Below are 7,598 nucleotides of genomic sequence, written 5' to 3'. Positions count from 1 at the left end.
TCTTCCATAGTTCTAACTTCACTTTTCTACCTTTGACTTTTGATAACTCAGTGAATGGAGATATCTTGGGCGGGTGATCCATGGTATCTTAGTCTAATCTGATGTATGGCTTGGAAAATGAGGAGTAAGGGCCTTAGTATAACCACGTGGAGGAGCAGGCAGACATTACAATTCCCTGTCTTGTAAAGTAACCTCTTCATTTACAAGGCTGGTGTAACACCATAGCCTTCCATGATTTTGCCCTAACGTTTACCACGGCTGGATGCAGCCCAATAGGCATAAATTTTCTTTCCAGACATTTGGATTCTTTCCCATTCAGTAGGGCCTTGCTTATCTGCATTGTCTTCCTGTCACCTGGCAGGCTCAGCTGTAATTGTGGCAAAATTGTGTCAACTTGTGCCTGAGCCTTGGAAAAAAACATAAACTTAAAAATGAATGAATATAAAAGATGACAATAAAAAAAAAAATGCACTCTCCTAACAATTGGCCATGCTGAAGTCCAGGGTTGTGATCATGCTTGGTATTGTGTTCCTACCACACAAGATCCTGAACTCCACCATCTCATGGTTGCTGCAGCCAAGGCTGCCCTCAACCTTCACCACTTCAACCAGACCCTCCTTGTTAGTGAATAGGAGATCCAGCAGCTCTCCTCTTCTACTTGGCTCATCCACCATTTGCATCAAGTAGTTATTGTCAATGCACTGTTCCTCAAGATGATAGGCTTAAAAAAAAAAAAAAAGTCTAAGTCTACCAGAAAGGTCATAGAACTAAAAAAAAAAAAAAAAAAAGTCTAAGTCTACCAGAAAGGTCATAGAACTAAAAAAAACTTATTCTGCCACTCTCAAAGCAATGTCAATGTTAAACAAAGCATTTCGCAGGATGTTGTGTAATTACAATTATTTCTTATAACCTGTCATTAAGCAGCTTTGGACTAAAGGTATAAACTAGCATAAAAAAAGAAAATTCCATGGAAGAAAGGGAACTTAACTGACAGATACTGAGAGCTGAAGTTGTATATCTACTTTCTCAAATTGTATCTTTCTTGTATAAATCAGATTCATTCAGCTTCTCAAGGACCAAGTTCTAGTCACAGAAAAGGAGAGTCTGATTTGTTTATTTTTTTGCAAAGATACAAATGGCTTCACTAAAGAAACAAACAACATAACTAAGGAAATCAGTTACATCTACGAATCTACTGCTCTTGCATTTTATAAGGAGGACTTTCAGAGGAATCAGCCTCATGAAGGTAGAAGATTGGAGATGCTAAATGGCACTATCAAGCTTCAGGAGTTTAATGCCATATTACAATTCAAAAACCTCAAGTGAAAACCCTCAAAATTCAGTGTGGATCTTACTGAAAAGAAGTGTATGTCCAACAGTGCAGCAAGACAAATGATTTTTAATAGTTTCTTTGAGTGGAAATGTCAAAAGATTGTTGCAGATAATGTACTTCTCAAATTGCTTAAAAATAGGCATTGAATAAGTTCACAGCTTTATATAACCTACAATTTGGCCAAGTCATTTTCCTCTGGGAAAATGAACCACAGTTTTATTCTAGTTCAATATAAATGCTTTTTCAGTTGCATCAAAAGGAAGGAATTAATTTAATTGGAAAGGAATTTTCAAAGAATAATCATAAGTATGACACAATGTCAAAGGAAGTATGGTATTTTATTGTCCAATATGCAAAGGTTAGTAGGACCATAAAACTTGTTTTTATCTGGTGTTTGGGCTCACAGTTTGTGAGTTAGCTTCAAGACTGATAGAATTGTGGGTCACAGTCATCTTAATCTTTAAACCTACGTTGAAGACCATAATTTTATACTTTTTTTTGTCTTTTTGAACATTGTTCATTATTTGTTGATCACTATCTGTACATATAAACCTCAGATTTTGCTCTTGTTCTGCTTGTTCATGTAGGTCTTTCTTTTTTCGATACTTCTAGTATGCCCTTCACAGGAGTTAGTCTAAGTACAACTTTAATGGAAGTGTTAGTGACATGGTAGTCTCAAAACAGCTACTTGTGTCTGTGACTTTGAGCTCATCTCTCCCAATACCATGTCACAGAGTAAAAGCAGTCATACTATTTTTCCTGTAGGACATGCATGGCTCAAAAGCCTTATAGTGGCTCTTTTTGACAACTGCTTCACTGATTAAATTCTCTCCACTATGTTTCCATTAGTTTCTCTGTGGCTTGCATTTCTAGTAATGTAGTGAGTGGGCACTGGGGCTGGTAATGGCCCATTAATTGTGGTCCTGTGAAGCCCTTCTGGGGTCTCCCCCTGCCTGGCCCATTGGCCCAGGACGCTATTTCAATCCCCCTAGGACCACCTCTCCCAGCCTCAAGGACACTGTCACAGGGCTGGTCTCCAGCTCCTCATAGCTTTGTTGCAAAAGCTGAATACTTAGGGTACGGAGACACTGTGCATATGCTTCATGAAAAGCCAAGAGGTTGAAGTTTGGTTTTGAAGGACTTGGTGTTTTAGGAAGGCTTAGTGTTTGTCTGTATCACAAAAGGTGTATTTTTGCTTTATTGTTTGTAATCTACATGCAGAACTCACTGTCAGAGGACATAATTGTAGATGAGAGTCAAAGTGGGATGGAGTGTTTGGAGATGAACAAGACTGTCCTGATGAACAATGACAAAAAATGTCACATGAGAAACCCTAAGCTTCAAAAGTTGTTATGTTCTATTTGGCTCTCACAGGAGCAGTCTCCATATCTTCAGATACTTTCTCTCTCTTTGGCATAGCACTGGTCACTTCACAAGTACTTTACCCAAAAGGACTTTGACTTCTGCAACCTAGTGACTTCTGCAAATAAACACCTGCAAGAAACGCCACAAAGGATGTCTGATGGCTGCATTACCAGGCTACACCCTTGGTCCTTCTGAAGTAAAACCTGTCATCAACAAACAGCAAAAACTATCATCATGAACAAATCTTTGCTAGTCTCTCTGGCAAGTGCAAGACTAAAAGAGTAGCCATAACTTTTCTTGATATGGAGTGAAAAATATAAACAATTAGAGACTGGCAGCCTTTGTAAAAAATGGTTCAGCTAGATCTTCAGAGGAGGAAAAGTAGGACATATCAAAAAAACAAGTGGGCACATAGTAGCCCTACTAATAGCAAAGGAGTCACTGTACTCGACTGGGGTTTTGGACAGTGATAATAGTGCCTTTGAAAGTGACAGGAAATTGAATGACATTTTAAATATTTGTTTGATTTCTCTGCTTTCTTTTTAAACTATCTCTTCCATTTTAAAAATTTTGCTGAAAGTTAAGGGATTACTAGGAGTGGAGTGCAGAAAATAATTTCCTTTATGCATCACTCCAGCTCTGCTTCGAGCTGCATAGGATAAAATGATGGTTTCCATGTGAGAGACCATTTCTTTTCTTCCAGGTCTCTTAGAAAGCTGGAATTTTGTTTAACTAACATTCTCTGCAGCTGGTGGTTCTGTGACACATCCTTCTATTTCCACAGGCCTTTTCTAACAGTCCAAGGAGTTAGTAGAAATCTTTTAAATACTTCTAAAATACCTTTCACCTGTTGTTGTGGCTGTTTCCTGGTGTGAAAATGTCTCACTATTTTACTAAGCCTTTTAGACATCAGCTGCTCTCCTTGTACTGACCATTTGTAATCCCTCTGATTTGCCTGTTTCACTGGCACAGCAGTTAGATTACTGAACCTTTGGCTTTGTGTCTTGTTCTATACATGACATAAAAATTCCAGAAGACTTTCACTATTGGGGGTAGACCAAAAATGGGTCTGATCTTGCAAAAGCAAGTAGCTGGTAGCCAAGACCCATTCCCTGCAGTGACAGGAAGCTGAAGAAGGAAGAAGAGACTGTGTTTTTACAGAGCTGGTATCCAGAGCTGATTGTTGAGTGGAGGTGATTCACGAAAAATGTTTTTCTTATTTTATTTTGATTCCTTTTATTTTCTTTATTTTTTTTTTTTTGGCTTGAGGCTGTGTTCCCTTCTCTACACAACTACTCTTTCGTGCCCTCTAATGGCGTTCTGCTGAACTTCACAATAAATGTTAAGCAAAACTGACTCCTTCATTATAGACATGTGCTTTGTGTTTGTCATTTACATAAAAAAAAACCCCATGCACCCCAGTGTACTATATTTTTACTCGATACAAGTCTTAAAACATAGTGTAAGGATCTTTTTATGGCTAACACATCACGGCTTCAAATGCAGCTCGGCCTTTGCCTTTATGCATGGGCTGTGTATCATGGAAAGCAAAAGGATTTTTTCATTTGGTGATGAAAGGATACTTAGGATGTAGGAAGGGACAGCATGTAACCTATTAGGATTAGAAAAACAATATTTATCAAGGGGAAGATTCAAAAAGGTTTTCCACTGTTTCCTGTTTGTTTCCATGTTGCCCTATTTCTGAGCTGAATGTATGAGACGTGATTTAACACAAAATATATGTTTTCTATACCTTCAGTGTGCCTGGAAAACAAATATATTTGAAAGCTTTTAAGATTTTTGTACCCAAGTCTCAGTTTATATGCCAGGCAAGGAAGAAACCGTCAAGAAATGAATTTGTAGGATTTTTGTTTGTTTGAAATCAGGAAATTACAGTAAAGCAGTGACATTGAGAGGAAAGATGAATAAAAGAGGCAGACTGCTGAGTGACCACATGGCCAGGTGAAGTGGTAAAGGGTCTCAGCTCAGAGAACATTCCACCATGGAAAGCCAGGTGACATGATGCCCTGAGTGGCTGGGATATTGTGCTCCAGATAATCACCTGTTGGAGCACAAAAGGTTTAGCTTAATGGTCTTTTGCCTCTAAGTAATTAACACCAAAATGGGAAGCTTCTCTGTTACAACAGAAAAAAATTACTAATTTCCACAGATTTCTGTGACCAAGTCTTTTGTTCCAAATGAATTATTCAGCTTCACTGTAGTCCCTGAAAGTCTTCTACTCACTTCAAGATCAAGACACAGTGTAGAGATACACATAGATGATACACATAGACTGCAAGACTCTACTCACTAAAAATGCAGCATTTCATTTATGAATTGGTCCGGGCATCTCAGTTATTCTCAGGAAGCCATAAAGTTTATTTCCCTCAATATAGTTATGTACTGTTTTTCTTAGGGAGCTAGTGCTACATAAACAGCTCACAAGCAAGGACAAAGATAATCAGTAGCATATCTTATTACATATGTCTTTAGCTAGAACTGCAAAAGGGCAAGCTTACAGATAGGATGTCCTGTAAAACAATTGTGTTGATTCTTTCTGCATGCCCAGAAGTTTTCATTCCTAGGCACTTTAAATCGATACCACTGTGTCCCTGTGAAATGAATGCTGTAGCTCATTACCTAGCTCCTGAAACCTCTTTAATGTACAGAAGATCCCCATATGTTACAAATATATGGGTAATGTAAATAAGTTTGATCGTTGTGTTTTTTCTACTGTTACCAAATCCATTTGCAGAACATCAAGATATGGAGTGGAAACTCAGCAGGTGTCTTGTCACTGACATTACTGGGCTCTCACCCAGAGCATTTCACTCTCGTTTACGCTATCTAAAGGATTCTGTGTCTGATCTTGATCTTCTAAGGCTACTATTAAGACTGTGCTTTTCTGCTCCTCCTGTTGTCTATGGCTTTTGTAGAGGGAGTTCATGCCCTCTTCTTTCTGTATTTGGGCCAAGTTTTCTTTGGATGGTTAATTTCTGACCAGGGCAAAGGTTGTCTGTCTTCTCCAATATTCCCAGAAGACAGGTGCTTTCATAAGGTTCACACTGCTTTATCTGATGCTTCCAACCTTCACTGCTACATTTTCTGACTTTTAACATAATGAGATAAGCGTTTATAGCAGTAATTTTGCAAGGAGCACACCAAAACATTTCACTAGATCTATGTTACTTCAAGTTCTGCCTGTCTGAATCCATTAAACGAATAATGTTTTTGCACCGGAGGATGCGTAGAAATAACATAGGAACCATCCTGTCCTGGCAGTCCTAGAATAAATGTGGTTGTGTAGTAAGGAAAGGAAATGTGTGTTCCTACATCTTGTCACAAACTTCTCTGATTGCCAGGGTATGTCAAACAGCCTAGTGACAATCATACCGCCTTCCTGACTGAGAAACCATCTCGGTCTGTGTTGACTGATCAAAGTGCTGTCTTTGTATGGAAGTCTGAACAGGAAACCTAAGTGTATTTCACATACAACCCCAGGCTTTCTACAATGCCTCTCTGGTGCTACTGGCTTTCCAAAAACATAAGGCCTCTCCTGATTTCCAGGACAGTTTATCAGCTGGGGGAAGACTGCAAGTCAAACATGTCTTCCCAGATTTCACTTAAGACACTTGTACTCATTTTCCTCATTGGCTTTGGTACTTTTGTCCCTGTGACCAGGGTCACCTCCCAGTACTTATTCCCTTCCCGTCATGCCTGAGCCAATATTCACTTAAAAAAAGCAACAAAAATAAGCAGCAGTTGAACACACCAATCTTATTTGTTGCCTCAAGGCAGCACTTACAACCTTGTGGTAATTTAGATAGCATAGTGTGTGATGATGGTAGCAGAGAAGATGTTGTGTATAGCCAATTTTAAGTATGTTTGGGAGAGCAGAAGGCACATTGCCTCTCATTAACTTTGACTTTATAAATGAAGGCTTGATAAAAAAATAATATTTTGACATGCAGTAGGTGCTTCAATTAAAGTCTGACAGAATCAATTGCTATTCTTGTGCTAGAGTAATGAAAACGGGATTTTTCATTTGAAATTCCTGATAAGAATGTGAAGGCACTGCTCTGAGTTTTTTTCCCTAAAAGCCTTATTTTAGAAAACAATTAATAAAATCAAAGTCTATCTTTTCCTTCAAATCCACTGAGGTTAAAATAGATTAGCATTCACTTAGTTCTCATTGTATACCAGAAAGCTAAACACCTTCTCTCTCAAACAGCAGGGGAAAAGTGAAGAAAACACAATTTAATTACAGTGTTAGTGTTAAACCCAAACCAGTTAGCAATGAATAAGGATTTTTGCTGAAATTCTCTGAGTTCAGAGATTTATAACTTGGTGATAAGATTCTCCTATGGCAGAATCTTCCTCTACAAGCATATCTTAGAAATGAAAAATAGATATTTTTCAGAAACTGAGATATTGTAATACCTGCTAAAAAAGAAAGGGAGAATCATACTAATTTTATTAGAGTTTCATGAGTTCAGATTAATTTTATTATCAGGATTTTTAATTTCTTTACAGGCTTTTTGTGGCACTGGGTGTTGACTCAGCTGCTGTAATTTGCATTGCACCACTCAAGTCACTAGACCAATAGTGTTTAAGCTGTAAATTTAATACAGATTTCCAGTGGTACTTCACTCCCAGAACTTTACCTGGCTTCTGAAAATCCCAGATGTTGCAGTGACCTACTGATGATTTGGTCTTCACATTTTATCAAACAAGAACTCATTCTTGAGGAATCTGTAATGTGGGATTTCTCAAAAAATAATCTTCAAATCTGTTCTGATTTGGTTTTATTCTTTTCTCTGAGACAGGGAGGACAACCTTACCTAGGATATGCTTGTTGCTGAGGAGGCCTGTCTGGTGTGTGAAGGGTTTGAATACTAAC

Source organism: Indicator indicator, chromosome 13 (genome assembly GCF_027791375.1).
Source record: "Indicator indicator isolate 239-I01 chromosome 13, UM_Iind_1.1, whole genome shotgun sequence".
In the NCBI taxonomy this organism is placed as follows: domain Eukaryota; kingdom Metazoa; phylum Chordata; class Aves; order Piciformes; family Indicatoridae; genus Indicator; species Indicator indicator.
This window is presented reverse-complemented; position numbering follows the sequence as displayed.